Source organism: Hemicordylus capensis, chromosome 6 (genome assembly GCF_027244095.1).
Source record: "Hemicordylus capensis ecotype Gifberg chromosome 6, rHemCap1.1.pri, whole genome shotgun sequence".
In the NCBI taxonomy this organism is placed as follows: domain Eukaryota; kingdom Metazoa; phylum Chordata; class Lepidosauria; order Squamata; family Cordylidae; genus Hemicordylus; species Hemicordylus capensis.
This window is the reverse complement of record NC_069662.1, coordinates 47,910,826-47,930,004: the sequence shown is the minus strand read 5'-3', so window position 1 is coordinate 47,930,004 and position 19,179 is coordinate 47,910,826. Positions and strand designations below refer to the sequence as shown.

The following is a 19,179-nucleotide window of genomic DNA, read 5'->3' as shown; positions in this document are numbered from 1 at the left end:
CTGAAGTGCTACCTGTTCCATGCACAGGGACAGCAAGACAGGTGGAGCTGAGGTGTCTCAATGCGTGAATGAGACGGTGGTGCTGGGAGGAGGGGTGTAGATTCGTTAGGCACTGGGATACATTTTGGGGGAAACGAAGCCTGTGCAAAGGGACAGGCTCCAGTTGAACCAAAATGGAACCAGATTGCTGTTGCTTAAAATCAAGAATGTCGCAGAGCAGCTTTTAAAATGACACCTGGGGGATTGCCAGCGGGAACAGGGTGGTATCTGCTTCAGCTGGCAAAAACCCCTAAGGTGTGAGGGTGAACATGTTTCAGATAAACCAGAAGGGGACAGAGTAGAGCCAGGAGTTGAGCAGAAGGAAACACAGGACAGCTTTCCAAATAGGTCAAATGATGGCAAGGGGGCTAGCATACGCCAACACCAGGTGAGGGACCCGGCATTTAAGTGTCTGTATACCAATGCCAGAAGTCTCCGAGCCAAGATGGGTGAGCTGGAGTACTGGGTTACTAATGAAAACATAGATATAGTAGGTGTAACAGAAACCTGGTGGAATGGTGAGAACCAATGGGACACGATTATTCCTGGATATAAACTCTATAGAAGGGACAGGGAGGGGAGGGTTAGGGGAGGAGTGGTGCTGTATATCAAAGAAGGGATATATTCCAATAAGCTAGAAAACCTAGGTGGACCAGAGTTCTCCACAGAATCACTTTGACTGAAACTATAAGCCCTATTCAGTTGTGTTCCAAAGAGTGGGTGCTGTACCCAGGTATAGTGTTCGTGAAAGCACCAGCAAGCTCCCTGTCCACATTCTTTGTCGCTTATGCTGTCCATAAGTGCAGTATCTTCCTGATCATGAGGAGAATCTTTTCTCGGACAAACACTTCTCTTGAGGATAATGTGTGGGACAGGCCTATGGACCACATCAGCATTGGAATGGGGCCTGTGGTGCGCTTTCATGAATGCTGTATCTGAGTACAGGGTCGATGCTTTGGAACATGACTGAATAGGGCCATACATGTGGCAGAATAAGGTGGTGGAATGGAGTGTACCACATCTGACTGTAGGTGGGGAGTCGGCCTTTGAATGCTTCTCTACATTAAAAAATGCCTAAATAGAAAACTAGCAAGCAGGGACTGGGCTGGGCTAGAACCTTTATCTATTATGTACTCGTGTGTTTTTTACTTGGAGGAAAGGTTTCTTCCATGGGTCAGCAAAAAAAAATGGCAGCCACCACCTGCAGCCTAAAGTGTTATCCACTGTACTGCCTCAGAATTCTACCACCCCATTCTGATCATAGGCAAACGAGGTCAAAGAAGTGGGAACTGGGTGAGACAGAAGAGTTTAAACTCACCATCACCGCTTGGGCAAGCTAGAGTTTGGGGTAGATTTTTTGATAGTTTGTAACAAGTGGTAGCTGAGGATTCCATTGCTTGTTGGATTCTTTCACACAACCTACTTCCACTTGATAAAAGTCAGTGCATATTGTGAACAAACTTGTTAATCTTGAAAAAAGAAGATGGGACAAGGTTTGGAAATGAAAACCTAAAAAGGTTGGTTGGAAGGAGGAAACCTTTTCCTGGATGTTAAAGAATTATCCTAATTTATTATATAAGTTCTAGTTCTAAATTCATTGTGTTCCCTTCCCAAACTCGTTGCTACTGTAAAGTTAATAAATATATCTGCTTATATCTGTTTATCCGGACGTTTTGGGTACTCTCCTATGACCCAGCTGGATGACCAGTGTCATACTTTAAAAGGTCATTTAGAAAGAGCCAAGTCAAAGTCCAAAGTAAGCCACCAGGGCCACAATCAAGGCTGTAGTTACAGAATTGTAGATCAGCAGAGTGGGAAGAGATCTTAACAGCCCAGTGCCGTGAAACACTGTGTAAGAAGGAAAACCACTAGGTACACAGTCTTCGTACCAAATCCTGTGTAAGTAGGTCTAGTTGTGCTTATAGCAGCTGCAGCTTGGGAGGTTGCAACTATTGTTGTGCAAATGCTTGCATGAGTTGTTGTTGTTGTTGTTGTTTTTACATTTATATCCCGCTCTTCCTCCAAGGAGCCCAGAGTGGTGTACTACATACTTGAGTTTTCTCTTTCACAACAACCCTGTGAAGCAGGTTAGGCTGAGAGAGAAGTGACTGGCCCAGAGTCACCCAGCTAGTTTCATGGCTGAATGGGGATTTGAACTCGGGCCTCCCCGGTCCTAGCCCAGCACTCTAACCACTACACCACGCTGGCTCAGCAGTGGTAGCAGGACCAGGACAGGGGTAGAAAATGTGAGGGAGGAACACAGTTGTAAAGCCACATCATATGTCAGATTATTGATTCATCTAGCCCCAGATTGCTTAATTCGACTTGTAGTGCTTTTCTAGAGTCCCTCCCAGCCTTGCTATCCAAAGTCCTTTGGGACCTCCCACATGCAAAGCCTGTGCTCTGCCACTGAGCCAAATTTAAAATGTGCTCAAGTTCAGGCTCCTGCATAGCCCTCCATAGACACACACTGATAAGGGAAACTGCAGTGGGTGGGTTGAGGCTGGTGTTTTCTAAAACACTTAACTGACGTTTTGCACTTTGGATACTTCTGCAGTAATATGGTCAGTTTTTTGAATGAAGAAACTCTCCTTATTTAGAAAAGGCAACAATCCATCTTTCCTTGTTTTAATATATATCCTGACTTCCAGTGAGCATGTTCAAGGTGGCCAATACAGTTGTAAAAACTGTTAACACTAAATCAGTACAAAACATTGCACTTCCCGAGTAAGGCTGCCATATTTGCTACCTCCAACAAAAACTAGAGTTTAGAAATCAGGGTTGGTTCTTTCTCAAAATAGCTTGCTGAGCAAATAAAATGTTAGATTTGAAAGTTTCAGTTTCTAGATGAGATAAGCTGTCCAGTATGCAGTCTGGGTACTCTTGTCTGTTGCTGAAAGTAGCTAGAATGCAGCTTGTACAATTTAACTCTGGAATCTCAGTGGCCTGAGTGAAAACAAGATGCTTCTAATAGGAACACAGGAGAACCGCTCAAATCAGTTTCTGGCTCAGGGGTGCCATTTAGGGAGGCTGCTTTGGGGGGGAGATACCTCGCCCCCACTCTCTGTGTTTCAGACAACATGTGATTATGTATTAGATTAATTTGATGGATTACATTAATGTAACTATTATGCCTCTCGGGCACTTACATGTCTTCCTAACTCATAGGAACATAGGAAACTGCCTTATACCGGGTCAGACCATTGGTCGATTCTAGCACAGGCCTACTCAGCTTAGCCCCCCCCCAAGCTGTTTTTGGACTACAACTCCCATAATCCCCAACCACAGTGGCCACATGAAAGGGATTATGGGAGCTGTAGGCCAGCATCTGCAGGAGGGCTGAAGTTGAGGGGCCCTGATCTAGCGCAATATTGTCTACATGGATTGGCAGTAGTTCTGCAAGGTTTCACACAGGAGTCTTTCCCAGCCCACCTGGAGATGCCAGGGATTGAATTTAGGACTTCCTGTGTACAAGCAAATGCTCTTCCACTGAGCTAGGGCTCCACCCCCTAAGTGGAATATCTTACAGCAGAAAGTGCTCACATGTAGACACCCATGCAAATGCAAACCAGCTCAAACCTTGCTTAGCAAAGTGGACTATTCATGCTCTCTACCACAAGACTAGCTTAATCTCCTAATTGGCTCTACACACTACATCAGTTTGGATGTCGCACAGAGCCAGGATTGAATCCTGATTTTGCACATTGCCTCCTAGCCTTGTGCATATACACTCCCTTCTTCTGCACACAAGGGATACTCAGCTTCAGGTCCCGGTTTATTTGCAGATTTTGGCTAGAATAACCAGGATCTCCCAGTTCAGACATCATGAAAGTTCCAGGTTTGCTCTAAGCCAGGGTTGGATGTGGAATCATCTTGTATGCGAAGGGCAGAGATTGAGAATGCTCACACTATAGTTATAGAAAAGGCATGAAAAGTAACCGCTTTGCAACTTATCTCTTGGGTTTATAGTTTCATACATAATTGTGTATCTGTATACGCACATGCAATATATAAAAGAATATATGTATATACAGTACTTGAAACATTGCTAAGATTCAGCATTGCCTGTCATCGTTTTATGCTTCCATACAAAGTTAATAAATTCCCTGTATCATCTGACCTTGTATTTCCTGGTTAATGTAACTTTAGACAAGAGCCCATTCATCAAATGTACTTCTCAGGCGCCACCTGAGTGTTTTGTTTTGTTGCTGTGCTCTGTACAATTAGCTTCACTATTCTAGTGGTTTCTAACAACTCCTCTTTCTTAGACGAAATTGCTTTTGTTTTCCAGTGCCTTGCATGTGCAAGTCGTGCTGATACCAGAAACTTGAACAATACCACTGGTTTTATTTATGCCTTGCAACATAGACCTTAAAAAGTAACCATACAAAATGCTCTTAAAAGACACTGGGCAGCAGTGTTCCCTGTAACAGGGATTCCCTGACTACAACTCCCATCATCCTCAGCTGAAATGCCCTTTGGCTGGGGATGAGGAGGAGAACTGGTCTTATGGCAGCAAGCATGAATTGTTCCATTTGCTAAGCAGAGTCTGCCATGGTTTGCATTTGAATGAGAAACTACCTGTGTGAGCACTGTAAGATATTCTCCTTAAGGGATGGGGCCAATCTGAGAAGATCATCTGCATGTCTGCAAGGAGAAGGTTCCAAGTTCCCTCCCTGGCATCTCCAAGATAGGGCTAAGAAAGACTCCTGCCTGCAACCTTAGAGAAGTTGCTGCCAGCCTGTGTAGGCAATACTGAGCTAGTTGGACCAATGGTCTGACTTGATATAAGGCCACTTCCTGTTTTTCTATGTTTCTGTGATGGGAGTAGTAGTAGTAGTAGTCAACAACATCTGGAAATCTCTGTTACAGGGAGCATTGCTGGACAGCATCCATGCTAAGTTAGTCCCACTATAATGGGACGTGTGCAGACACTAATTCTGGATACTTCCAGTAGATGAAGCAAAGGGGGCGGTACGCTGCCAACCCAGGGGATGTTTAAGGAACTGAGCACTGGCAGTGGGCAATGCGGTGGGTGTGGGGGTAAGTGTATCCTCCCCTGCCCTTAAAACTGCACCACCGGCTACCATCCAAAGGGCCTCCGAACCGGTTCCGTGCACATGCCTAGTAATTAATCCTTACTAACTTAGCCTGGAATAAGGACCCAGCTCTAGTAATTTTACAGTGGTGAAGCTCTTGGGGCCAAATTATGTGCAATGTGCAGCTGTGTGCAACTTTACCCCAGCTTTTTAAAAAAAAACATAAGAAACAGCCACTCCAGGTTTCAATCTTGGGGGTGTGGGGGCTAATTAACCCTTTCTCCTCATACAGATTTCCCTCTCAAAATCAATCAGCATTGCTGCTTTCCTCATGGTGGAGAGAGGTTTATTTCTCATATATTTCCTCATGGTGGAGAGAGGTTTATTTCTCATATATTTTTCCGTCAAAGCGGTTGGGCATGATTTTGAGTAGAAAAATGGGCTGAGGGGAAAGGGTTCAGCAGCAGTAGTTTTTTACTCAAGATTGCAGGCTTTTGTGGCTGCTTTTCATTTTAAAAAACAAACCACTCGTCTGGGCACCACATGTAGTTTGGCCCTCAGCTACTGGCACTTAAAATACTTCAGGACAAGGTGATATCACAGATGTTGTATGGTGTTGAGAGCTGGGGGTGGGATGAGGAGGTTGTTGCTCAGTTGGAAATAGTCCAGAACAACTTTCTAAGGAAGATTTGGGGCCTCCCCCAGGACATTCCTGCTGCCTACCTAAGAATGGAGGTAGGGCTATCTTCAATCTCTGTCAGAGTTCATTGAGCATTGCTTAGGTACTTCAAGAAATTAGACAGCCTCCCGGAACATCATTTAGTCGAATCCTATTTATATTATATGGACGGGAATCAATAGACTAAATTTCTGTCTTATATTCAACAGTTGTATTCCTTGCCCTCAGTGGGGGGACTCAGATCCTAGAGCAGAGAAAACATCCTTGAACGGGATGCTTATAGAGATGCCGTTGTGGTACAGCTCTCAAGGTTTTCATTATGATACTGCTTAAAAAACATAAAGATTTCTCGCAGTACATGGTTGGTTTTCCTCGTGTATCACTGAGAAAGGCTTTTACAACTTCATGCTTTCAAACTATGCCCATGGCATATCTCTAAGGGAGATTCCAGTGGAACGGCACCTTTGTCCTGTGACATGCGCAGCAGCAGCTTCCGGCTACTTCCAGTCTGAGGAGGCACCAGGGTGGCAAGGAGGTACGCTGCCACCCTGCCGGACCCGTTCTAAAAGGCAGTGCTGGCAGGGGAAATACAGCGGGAGGGGTAAGAGCACCCTCCCCCATCCTTAAAGAGACCCCACACACCTTTGAACTGGCAGGGAACGGTTCCATGCACACCACTAATAGCAGTTGATGGGTTTACCTATCTACCTGCTGCAAACAAAGGAGGTAAACCAAGTCATGTACTATAAGGAAAGGCATAAAATAAAACCCACCAAACCCCAGTGTCTCTGGCCAATTTGAGGAAGGGTCCTTCCCAACCCCAAATATGGTTGTTGGATCCTAGGGTTTTCTAGAAGAAAAATTGGGGAAATAGCTATTCATGCCTGCCCTTTACATCTTGTCCATCACTGTAGCAGACCTTTTTATCTTAGAGGGATTCTTAACCCCAGACATGACACCCCACCCCAGATCCTAAAGTATTACCCAAGGGCCCCCACCTCAGTTATAGAATATTCTCCAGTAAAAATTAGAGGATGAAAAATAAGTACTCTGGATACTTTTAAAAAATCACTTTATTCTGGCTCACTAGGAAACAAATTAAATTCAGTGCAGCAAAGATTTTCCACAGACCACCTGCACCTACCCCGTGGATCCCAGGTTAAGAATCCCGTCCTAGAGCGGGGAAAGAAAAGCCAAAATCGCTTCCCAGAATCATGCGTCTTTATCTTTCAGATGCTCCAGCTCTCCAAATATGGATGGAGTTCTTTGCCTTGGCCCATTTCATTTGACAGGCAGGCTGCAGCATCCGTAGGAGTACTGGGCATGAAGGCATGTAACCTTTAGAGGGAAGGCATGTGTGACATTAGCCATGCAGTTTGCCTGTTGCTTCTCCTCCCTAAAAGCTGGCTCAGCCCATATGCTTTGGCTGCTGTGATTAATTAGGGCATATTGATGTGGACAGAACCATAAATTACATTGCACAACCAACTGTGTTAATCCTGCTTTCCAAGTCTCTTATAATCCCTACAGCTGCTCCAGATGCTTGTGAAAAATCAATGATGGCATTTTTTTTTTAACCCAAAGGGGACCAGTTAAAACAGGGTCGCTTGAATCATCTTGTTTTGTTTGTTAATGTTTCAGAAGCTAGCGGCCAAAGGTCACTGTTAGATTTCAAAACTAGTGGCATGAATGACGGCCAAGAATGAACATATAAAAGTGTGGGGGAGGCGGGATTTGGAGAAGAGTGCATAAAATGGGTGTATGTTGGGGAACAGGGGCAGTCTTACACATTTCAGTGCTTGAAGTGAAAAACCAGAATCTCCTGTGACGGAGGTATCTTTCTGGTTACCAGCAAATGGTGGTAGATGGTTTCAAACTGAGGCCAAGAACTCGCAGGCTTTCGAGGTGCAGAAAGGTCTCTGTTGGAAAAGGGACTTGCACATGTCCATAATGCAGTGCTGCTTGCAGAGAAATTCTTTTCTGAAACCTTGGAGAGCCTTGGCCAGTCAGTGTAGACAATAGTGAGCTAGAGGGACCAATGGTCTGACTAGGTAAGGCAGCTTCCTACGTTCCTGTGAAATCTGACACATGCTTTTTTTCAGGAGCAACCCCCTCACTCTTCCTCTTTGTAACTTTGGTTCTGCTCTAAAACAGACCTTTTTCTTGGCCTGCCTTTTCACCACTAGCCCCCACCCACCACTGCTTGGCACTTCTGTTTGTTTGTTTTTCAAATTTGTAGACCGCCCCAAACTACCGTCTCTGGGCGGTTTACAACAACATAAAACAAATTAAGACAAAAATAAAAACTTTAAAACAATTTAAAACCACAGTCAAGTTTAAAAGCTTGGATGAAAATATAAGTCTTTACGGACTTTTTAAAAATTGTCAGAGATGGGGAGGCTCTTACTTCATCAGGGAGCACATTCCAGAGTCTCGGGGCAGCGACAGAGAAGGCCCATCCCTGCTTAGCCACCGGACGAGCTGGTGGCAACTGCAGATGAACTTCTCCGGATGATCTCAACGGGCAATGGGGCTCATGGTGGCTGACTTCTTTAAAATGTGGGATAGAGATGGGAGCTGCTCCAACATCTGTCCTGACTTCCCTGTTATCTTCTGGGCATAGCTCAATATCTAGGAAAGAAATGTAGCTCCTGGGTTTGCATGTGTGAAATGCCTAGTTCAGTGCCCTGCATCTCCAGCAGTATCTGATCTGGAAAAGACTTGTGTCTGGGTGTTTTGGAGACCCAGTAACTGGAGAGTTACTGCCACTGCCAGTCAGAGCAGCTAACACTGGCCTAAGTGGACCTTGGTCAGACTCCTCATAGAGTAGCTTCTGTATCTCATCTAATGATCCTTCTATACATTCACCCAAATTGGCGCAAAGACATCTTCTGATTTTATTGTAGGTGGACGATATAGTTCTGCTGTCTCAGGCCCTAATCGGGCTGAGGCGGGGACTTGCCTTATTAAGTTCCTATTGTGTTGGCGAGGCCTTAGAAGTAAATTATCAGAAAAAGAAGGTCCTGGTCTTTGCAAAATAACCAAAGTCTTATGTGTGGCACTTGAATGGCCACAACACAGCATAAGTGAAAACATTCAAATATCTTGGTGTCGTTTTTCATTCATCTGGTGGCCAAAGAGCCCACTTAAACCTTATAACTCAAAATGCCCAATAATCGGCAAATTCAATTAAATCCTTCCACTATAATAATAATAATAATAATAATAATAATAATACCCCCAGTGAGGCACTACCTTGGCGTGGCCTTCGATTCATTGCCTTCGATTCATTGCCTCACACATGGATACTAAAATGTTTAGAAACAACTGGTGTCAGCAAAAACATTCAGATATTTATTAAAAAAGCAATGAGCAGGTGGAGTACACAGTTAACAATCAATGGCGAGGCACTTGAACAGGTTAGCATTAGAAGAGGCATTTTCCAAGGGGACTCACTATCCCCTCTATTGTTTGTAATCGCCATGACCCCACTTTCACAAATACTAAACAAAACAGGCCTCGGATACCAAACATCTAAAACATCAAGTAAAATCAAGCATCTGCTGTACATGGACGATCTGAAGTTGTATGGAAAGTCCCAGTCAGAAATCGAATCACTGCTAAACACTGTCGGTATATTCAGTAGCAATATAGCAGTGGAGTTTGGACTGGACAAGTGTGCTGCATTAATAATGAAAAGAGGAAAAATAACAAAAACAGAAGGAATAGAACTGCCCAATGGAAGTAAGATCAAGAACCTGGAAAAGAAAGGACGTTACAAATACTTGGGCATTCTCCAGGCTGATAACATCGCACACACTGAAGTTAAAAGAAAAATTGGAAGTGAATACATCAGTAGAGTTAGAAAAATCCTCAAGTCCAAACTCAATGGCGGGAACACCATACAAGCCATAAACACCTGGGCTATACCTGTTATCAGATACACTGCAGGAATAATAGACTGGACCCAGGCAGAGCTAGAGACGCTAGATCGTAAGACCAGGAAAATCATGACCATCAATCATGCTCTGCACCCCCGCAGTGATGTAGATAGGCTCTACCTCCCTCGCAGCTCAGGTGGAAGAGGAATGCTGCAAGTCCATCAAACAGTAGAGGAGGAGAAAAGAGGCTTTGAAGAATATATCAAGGACAGTGAAGAAGATGCACTTAAAATGGTCAAGAACGAGAAACTGTTCAACACCAATGAAACAAAGCAGGCCTATAAGAAAGAACAAGTCAAGAACCGAGCAGAAAAATGGAGAAATAAGCCCCTGCATGGTCAATATTTGCACAATATAAGTGGAAAATCAGACATCACCAAGACCTGGCAATGGCTTAAGAATGGCAACTAGAAGAAAGAAACAGAGGGTTTAATAGTGGCTGCACAAGAACAGGCACTAAGAACAAATGCAATAAGAGCAAAAGTAGAAAAATCCACAACAAACAGCAAGTGCCGCCTTTGTAAAGAAGCAGATGAAACCGTGGACCACCTGATCAGCTGTTGTAAGAAGATCGCGCAGACTGACTACAAACAAAGGCATGACAGGGTAGCAGGGATGATACACTGGAACATCTGCAAAAAATACAAGCTACCTGTAGCCAAGAATTGGTGGGACCATAAAATTGAAAAAGTTGAAGAAAATGAAGATGTAAAAATATTATGGGACTTCCGACTACAAACAGACAAACATCTGCCACACAATACACCAGATATAACTGTAGTCGAGAAGAAAGAAAAACAAGTCAAAATAATCGACATAGCAATACCAGGGGATAGCAGAATAAAGGAAAAAGAAATAGAAAAAATCACAAAATACAAAGATCTACCAATTGAAATTGAAAGGCTGTGGCAGAAAAAGACCAAAATAATCCCAGTGGTAATTGGCGCCCTGGGTGCAGTCCCAAAAGACCTTGAAGAGCACCTCAACACCATAGGGGCCACAGAAATCACCACCAGCCAATTACAAAAAGCAGCTTTACTGGGAACAGCCTATATTTTGCGACGATATCTATAATAACCAACAGTATTGATGATAAAATTCAGCCATCCTAGCTCCTTGGGAAGGACTCGATGTCTGGATACAACAAACCAGTCAGTAACACCTGTCTGACTGTGTAAACAAGAATAATAATAATTCGATTTCCATACTGCCCTTCCAAAAATGGCTCAGGGCGGTTCACAAAGAGAAATAACAAACAAATAAGATGGCTCCCTGTCCCCAAAGGGCTCACATTCTAAAAAGAAACATAAGACACACACCAGCAACAGTCACTGGAAGTACTGTGCTGGGGGTGGATGGGGCCAGTTACTCTCCCCCTGCTAAATAAAGAGAATCACCCTGGTAAAAGGTGCCTCTTTGCCCAGTTACAAGGGGTGCCTTCTTTATACCTGCTTCCATTAAACGTTTTGTAGCAAGTCTATCCGCAGCTCCTGTATGGAGCCCAGTTGGGCCCATTTGATAATTTCACCTCGTTGGAAGTTGTCCAAACAAAATTTCTTAGATCAGTTTTCCAAGTTCCTTGCTGTGTGCCAAACACTGTCCTCAGACAGGAGGCAGGTGTCACTGGGATGGAAACAAGTCTTTGGCGGAGCATTATCATTTTTGGGTTGAAATTGAACTTTTCCCAGGTAAGTCTGGCTCCTTTAACATTGGCTGACAGTTTCACCTCGCAGTGGAAGGTGATGGTAGAAATTAAACTCCAGTATTATGGTCTCCCTCAGGGACAACTTATTAGGCTGGGGTTCGACCAAGCCACGAGGGCTATCAAACAGCGTATTCTAGACATTGAACTGCAAGAGGAAGCAGCTAAGTTATTGAGAGGCTTGCATATTGGCAACCAGCTTCTAAATTTTAGACCTGCTGATTATTTACATAATCTTACAATTGCAAAATTCAGGCAAGCAAGGACTCTTGCCCGTTTCAACACACTTCCTACTGCAGTCTTGGAGAGGAAGTTCAAAGGGACTCCATATTCTTCTCGATCATGTCCATGCAGCTCAGGTGCCATTGAAACTACTGCCCATGTAATTCTCTATTGGGACATTTACAAGGATACTCATTTAAAATTTATTTCCCCTTTATTGAAGAATTTTCCTGGCCACACGGATGATTTTTATCTCGACTATTTGCTGTCCAGTTTTAATGTAACGGTTACTAGTACAGTGGCCAAGTTCTATTATATTGTATGTAACTCTCGCAATGAATTTATTTGATGTTACTGTCTACTGGTCAGTGACCGAAATAAAGAGACTCGGATAGCAGCTTCTGTCTACATGCTAGTTTAGGCTGATAAAGACCTAAACAGCCTTATGGAGCTGAGACCATCTTCTCCTTCATATTCTGTCATGGTCTTTATAATAGCTGAGTGCGCCCTTCACTATGCCATTTCTTTGTATTGATGGAGTAAACTCTGCTGGTCAACCTCAGAATAAGCTCTGTTTATCCTAAGTCCAATTCCAAGCAAAATTGGGCCCCTGCCATACCCTTGGTGATGTCATTGAGAGGGCCCAATCCCTTCTCCAAACTCCGTGGGCCAGACCCCTCTCTTCCATTCACCTGTTTACCTGGCTTGCTGCTTTGGGTGGCAGTAGTGTTGTGGAAACTACATTTCCTAGCACTTTTGGTGCCTTGCTCACAGCTGTAGCGGCATGCCAGCCAGCAAAGCTCGGAGTGGAGGGGCAGTTCCCCCATGAGGAAAAGTGAGACAACCCTTTCAGGCAGTGAGTGTCTCACAGAGCAGTGAGTGCAGGGACCCCCTCACTGTGGGTGTTGCCTGCCTACCTAACATCTACATAAAACCACTGGGAGAGACCATCAGGAGATGTGGTGCAGGTTATTATCAATATGCTGATGACACCCAAATCTATTTCTCCATGTCAGCATCATCAGGAGAAGGTATAACCTCCCTAAATGCCTGCCTGGAGGGGGTGACGGGCTGGATGAGATATAACAACTGAGACTGAATCCAGATAAGACAGAGTTACTTATTGTGCAGGGTCGAACCTCAGGAGATGATTTTGATTTGCCAGTTCTGGATGGGGTCACGCTTCCCCAGAAGGAACAGGTACGCAGTCTGGGAGTGCTTCTGGACACAAACCTCTCCCTGGTGTCCCAGGCTGAGGCAGTGGCCAGAGGTGCCTTTTATCAGCTTCGGCTGATACTCCAGCTGCATCTGTTTCTTGAAATAAATGACCTCAGAACAGTAGTACATCTGCTGGTCACCTCCAGACTTAACTACCGTAATGTGCTCTGTTTGAGACTACCTTTGTACATAGTCCGGAAACTGCAGTTTGTCCAGAATGCGGCAGCCAGGTTGGTCTCTGGGTCATCTCGGAGATCCTATCTTAAAAGTTCTACACAGGTTGCCGATACATTTCCTGGCAAAATACAAGGTCTTGGTTATTTTATTTTTATTTATTTATTTATTGTTAAATTTGTATACTGCTTTTCATTAAAACAATCCTAAGGTGGTTCACAGAGAAAAATTAAAACAAGACTATAAAAATTACACAATTAACATTTTAAGCTAGAATATAAAAACATAAATCTGACTAAAGATTTAAAATACAAGCATAAGAACTGTACAAAATACAAAGAGGCAGCAGTAGAGACAATCGTATAAAAGCCTGGGTAAAAAGCCAAGATTTCAAACGCTTTCTAAAAACTGTGATGGAGACCCAGGAGTGAATAGCCACTTGGAGAGCATTCCAGAGTCTGGGGGCAGCAACAGAGAAGGCCCTGTCCCGTGTGCACGACAGCTGAGCTTCCCTCATTGTTGGTACCCGGAGCAGAGCCCTCTCCGATGACCTTGCTAAACGGGCAGTAACTCTTGGGAGCAGGTGGTCCCTCAGGTATCCCGGGCCCAAACTGTTAAGGGCTTTAAAGGTCAAAACCAGCACCTTGAATTGGACCCAGAAACAAACTGGCAGCCAATGCAGTTCTTTCAAAATGGGTGTGATGTGATGTCAGCGGGCAGCTTCACTCTGTCCTCTTTCTGGGGCTGGCATGCATCAGCGCTTCTTCCTTTCTGTATTGTGCAGCACCAGGGGCATAGATGTCTCAATGTCCTGGACGAGGGAGCACATGGAAGGAGAGGTCTTGTGGTAGCAAGCATGAATTCTTCCTTTTGCTAAGCAGGTTCCACCCTGGTCTGCATTTGAATGAGAGACTACATGTGAGCAGCACTGCAAAATATTCTCCTTAGGGGATGGGGCCACTCTGGGAAGAGCACCTGCCTGCTTACCTGCAGAAGGTTCCAAGTTCCCTCCTTGGCATCTCCAAGATAGGGCTGAGATACACTCCTGCCTGCAACTTTGGAGAAGCCGCTGCCAGTCTGTGTAGAAAATATTGAGTGAGATGGACCAAGGGGTCTGACTCTGTTTAGGGCAGCATCAGGACATCTGATTGTAAGGAACCTCCTTTTGCTGTGCTACACCATGGGAGTACAAGCCACATGTGGAACAGCTTACTCTATACCTCATATACACAAGTTTAACTCCTTTGAAGCTTAGGACTCCCATTGAAGCATTTTGGGACTTTTCAATATGTATATTTACAGATATTTTAAACAAACTCCCAGGCTCATCCTCCGATAGAGCTGACACCAGTCTCCTATAAGACAAAACTAACATTAAAACCTTCCATGTGCTATCTAGAACCAGGGTAAAATATAGCCCAAATGCCTTAAAACCTCTTTAAAGACTGTGTAGCCAGAGCAGGCATGTAGGGAGACAGAACGGAGCATATTTCCAGCCAGGTTGAGTTTAAAACAATCAAAAGTTAGTTTAAAGGTATATATTTAAAATAGGACAGTTTACAGGCAGGCAGACAAATCAAAATGGTTAAAATGCACAAGTGAGATACCATTTTTTTCTGGTTTGATGTTAGACATGAGGCTCAGTAGCTCTTAGGTCTTAAGCTGCAGGTCAGAAAACAAAAGTTTGCATTGCGGTGAAGTCTGCACAGTCCCAGGAGCCATGCAGCTTCATCTCAGCTAACAAAGCTAACCTTACACTAAAGTAACATGTTGGAAACAACAAACTCAAGAGTTCCTCCCCTCACCTCTTTCCTTTAGCTGGCTGGCTTGCAAATTTAATGTCTGGAGAGGAAAGAGGTAAAGCTAGCTAGAGGTTACAGTCTTCCTCTTGGAGGTAGGCAAAACAGTCAAAAGCTTAATGTTTCTCCCTCAAAGTAGCAGGTTTCCAAACAATAGGAGCAAGATTCCTAACAAACAATTGAGAGATGAGAAATCCACAAAGGAACACCAAGGCCAGGCCAACATTGGCTTTGGAATTGAGGGAAGTTTTGATATGAAACCGGAATGCGTTTTTAATCCGAACAAAGGCCCATTCCGTCACATCCTCCCCCTCCAACTTGTACCACTGGGGAAAGTGTTATGCTGGACACTTCTGAAAATGGGACAACATCCAAAAGGTCAGGTGGCTTAAACATCCCCAGTGAGTTTCAGGGAATACTAGACTCTAACTCAACATGTAGACTACATAGCCTATGGTGCATACTAGGAATAGCACAACAGAGTACAAAACCTATACAAGATCAGAACAAACGTGGTCCCCAACCACTTCCCATAAAATGAACATGCATTTTCAGTAATCTAGCATGACAGATGTAAGCATTTCCCTTATTCTTACAAGGTTTTATTCAGCCACACCTCTAGGCCACTTCTAGCCTCAGAGGTAAGATGCCTCCAAATACCAGTTGCAGGGGAGCAACTGCAAGAGGGAGGGCATGTCCTCACCTCTTGCCTGTGGGCTTCCCAAAGGCATCTGGTAGGCCACTGTATGAAACAGAATGCTGGACTGGAGGGGCCTTGGGATCCAGCAGGGCTCTTCTTATATTCTTAATCAAAAGGTAATATAGCATTTTTACAGTACTCTTATCATGGTTTCAGTACTTGAAAACATTATTGTAAATACTATTATTCACCATACTGAACATCAGTTAAAGCCCTCTTCAGACATTCATTTAAAGGTGTTCTACTCGTGTAGAAGTAGAACAGAGCGGATGGAGCCACTCTGGGAAGAGCAGAAGGTTTCAAGTTCCCTCCCTGGCAGCATCTCCAAGATAGGGCTGAGAGAGATTCCTGCCTGCAACCTTGGAGAAGCCGCTGCCAGTCTGTAAAGACAATACTGAGCTAGATAGACCAATGGTCTGACTCAGTGTATGGCAGCTTCCTATGTGTAGGGCTAGAGTCTCTTCTACAGACTATACAGACATCGGCAACACAGCCTCCCATTCCCTTCAAACGAAACCGCAAAGAACTACAACAAACACACAAACACAGATCCAAGCATCTAAACAAAAATAACTTCCCTGACTTTGATTTCCAAGTCCAGCAGGCCAGCCCAGAGCCCAAAGTGTTTTTTGCTACTTTAAAAAGCTAAAATAATTATTTACCTTATGTTTTCCTGTACTTTAGCTGTGCCTTGCTATAGGGAAGGACAGTGCGTAGACCAGGCAATCTTAATTACTCCACATGGCTGGAATCCCTTCCACGTTCCATAAGGAGGGAGGAAACATGGGGGGAATTTGCATCCCAAGGCAGGTGTTCATTGATCATGGAAAGACATTCACCTGATCATTTCAGACTAGTCAGGCCACCTACGATTAGCTTTTCTCCTTGCTATACTATTTCTAATCGGAGAATCACAAGAGTGAAAGGACCCTGAGAGGCAGCGTGTCTCCTAAGAACTTGCTGAGCTGCTTCAAGGACAGACTTGACAGAATGAGAGCTTGCTGATGCTACCTGGCAGTGGGGAGGGGGGTGGCATTGCCTCCCCCAGGAAACTGGGAAGGGGCTGAGCCTCGCCAACCCCACTTGGCAGCCGGTGGGGGGGGCATTGCCCACTCCTGGAAATCTGGTGGGATGGGGGGGTTGAGCCCTGACACCCTCACAAAGTTTATGCCCTTGGGCAGCACTGCCTCTAGTTCCTCTCTGCCCTCCAGCACCCGAAGTGGACAAGCTTGGTGCTGGCACAGAGAGCGTGGCTGCAGTGAGAGACATGCTCTGGGGAAACGGGAGTTGCCTGATACAGCAAGGAACAAGCCACACGTGCTCTGCCCTCATCCCGGGGCCAGTGTGCCCCATTGTGCTTGCGCTATAAGGCAGTGTGCGCTGCTTCTGGTTTTGCCGCCCCCCCCCCCCCCGCCGAACCAAGCTCCCTCACTTTGGTGCTGGAGAGGAGAGCGCAGCAGCTGCTGCTGCTGCAAGAGGCAGGCGGAACTGGTGGCCGTGCATGCTGGGCACCCTTGGCCCCAGGGCGAGGACGGAGTGCACGCCCAGAAAACAAGATGGAAGAGGATCAGCATCAACATGGCCTCTGGCCTGGCAGGTGGAGTCAGAGAGGAAGGGACAGAGCTGCTGGGCTCACCTGGGGGGTGGGGTTGGTGACGGGAGGATGAGGCAGTGCATCAGAAATCGCCCAAGTGGGGGGAGGCAGGGAGCCTCCTCTGGGCTGGGCGGTGGGGTTGAGACCAGCCACCACTGAATCAGCAAGGAACACGGGTGGGTAGGGACTTGGAGGTGAGTGTATGTAACTCCATGCTGACGTCGCAAATGGCCTCTGTGCATGCATCCCCAGCACAGCATCCCTCCAGTGGCTGTTGCTGGGGTCTTTTTTAGATTATGAGCCCTTTGGGGACAAGGGGCCATTTCATTTATTTATCTCTATGGGAACTTTTGTCGAAAAGCAAAATACAACTATTCCTCTTCGTCTTCTATTACCTTGCTGTATTTATAGTTCCCTCTTAAAAATTCAGCTGAGCTTTTTAAAATTGGATCTGGGGCGACTATATATGTGCACGGTATTCTGTGTATGGCCATGTCGCAGATTTACATAATGGCGTTCTGCCTGCTGCTCTTTGCTACTGGAAGAGGCAAAAAGGTTCAAACAACCACTGGAAAAAGCTAAAATTGTGTGTTCTATTTTTGCTGAGCAAACCAGTGCAGAGAGGTATTCAGAGGCGATTCTCGCGATCGCCAAAAAGTGGGCTAAGGGAGCCTAGCCGATCGTGTGCTGCCATGGGTGCCGTGTGACTCCCAGCAGCAAACCGCCAAAACGACCCCTCCCCGTAGCTGAGGTTAACGGAGTGAGCGCTCTGTTAACCTCGGCGTTCTGCTCGTGTGTTGCCGTGGCGCGTGGCGACACACAAGTAGACCCCTGACCGGGAGGCTGCAAGCAGCCTCCCAGGCTCGGGGGTCTCTCCAGAATGCCTCACGTGCTCGCGTAGGGCATCCTGGAACTTCTGGGGGCCGCGCGGCCCCCGATCCCCGCAGCCCCCGCCGGTTCCATGACGGAGCCTGCGGTCGTGTGGGCGGCAGATCCAGGATTGATCGTCTGCCGGGAGAGCGGGCTGAGTCCGCTCTCCCCGCAAACCCCCTTCCGGCAAGTCTCACTGATTGCGAGACTTGCCTCATAGTCTTTTTAGTGGCTAAGCACGATGGACAGAATTGTGGAGAATGTAGTGCAAACAGCACATTGGCAGTAGGAGGAATATACCTTTTTTTCAGTTACATATTTATCATCCTGTTAATGATATACAGTTACATTGCATTTACCATGCATAGGCATATATATTAACCCAAGCTTACACAACTTGTGACCAACCAAAGCAAATGCAGCCCACTGGCTGATAAGAGCATTGGCAGGGCCAAGGCACTGTTGATTTGGCCCTCTTTCATCCTGGGATAAGCACCCATGTAACCAAAAGTAGGATTGTTGTTTCTGGTGGGCAAAGCACAAACTTCCCACTACAAAGAACAAGCTGCAAATTGCCCAAGGTCACCTGCAAGGGAGTTTACACTGGAGTTCCTTGTTCGTTCGGTGACGACCTCTTCTGTCTGTCTGTCTGTCTGTTTGGTTTGTTTGTTTATGAAGCAAGGGCGAAGGTAGATGTAATGGCAGCAGTTCCATGTTTGTGGAAGGATGGAGTTTCTACAATAAATGTAGTAGAGATGGTTTGGAGTAGGGCTCCAATTTTAAAAGCAAAAGGTGGGAGAAGGTGAAGGGTGCTATATCCCCCCCCAACATTCTCTCTCTCTCTCTCTCTCTCTCACACACACACTCACACTCACACTCACACACACACACACATCTGCCATGTGTAGCCTACTCACTGTAGCCTAGGAGGCTTTTCTCATGATTGCAGAAAATCGTGAGAACCACCGGGCTTGGCTGCGAGACTGGTGGTTCTAGAGCGGGTAACCTGCTCAAGTACCCCTCCCCTCTCCTAAAACCAGGTTTGCGGAGTGAGTGCTCCGCAAACCTGGTTTTCAAGATTGTGAGTAGGCGCGGCTCTGCGCCGCGCCTACTCAAGAGGAGACCCCCAGAGGGGAGGCGAAAAGCCGGCTCCAGGGGTCTCGCCAGTATGCCCTGCGCGCTTGCGCAGGGCATACTGGAGC

At 45.6% G+C, this 19,179-nt stretch overlaps 1 protein-coding gene across 2 annotated transcripts in view; it reads left to right on the top strand.

The window, feature by feature from the left end:
* Window positions 1-19,179, top strand: part of ORMDL3 (ORMDL sphingolipid biosynthesis regulator 3) — a 42,162-nt gene that overhangs the window by 2,818 nt on the left and 20,165 nt on the right. The gene's annotated exons all lie outside the window — the stretch shown is intronic.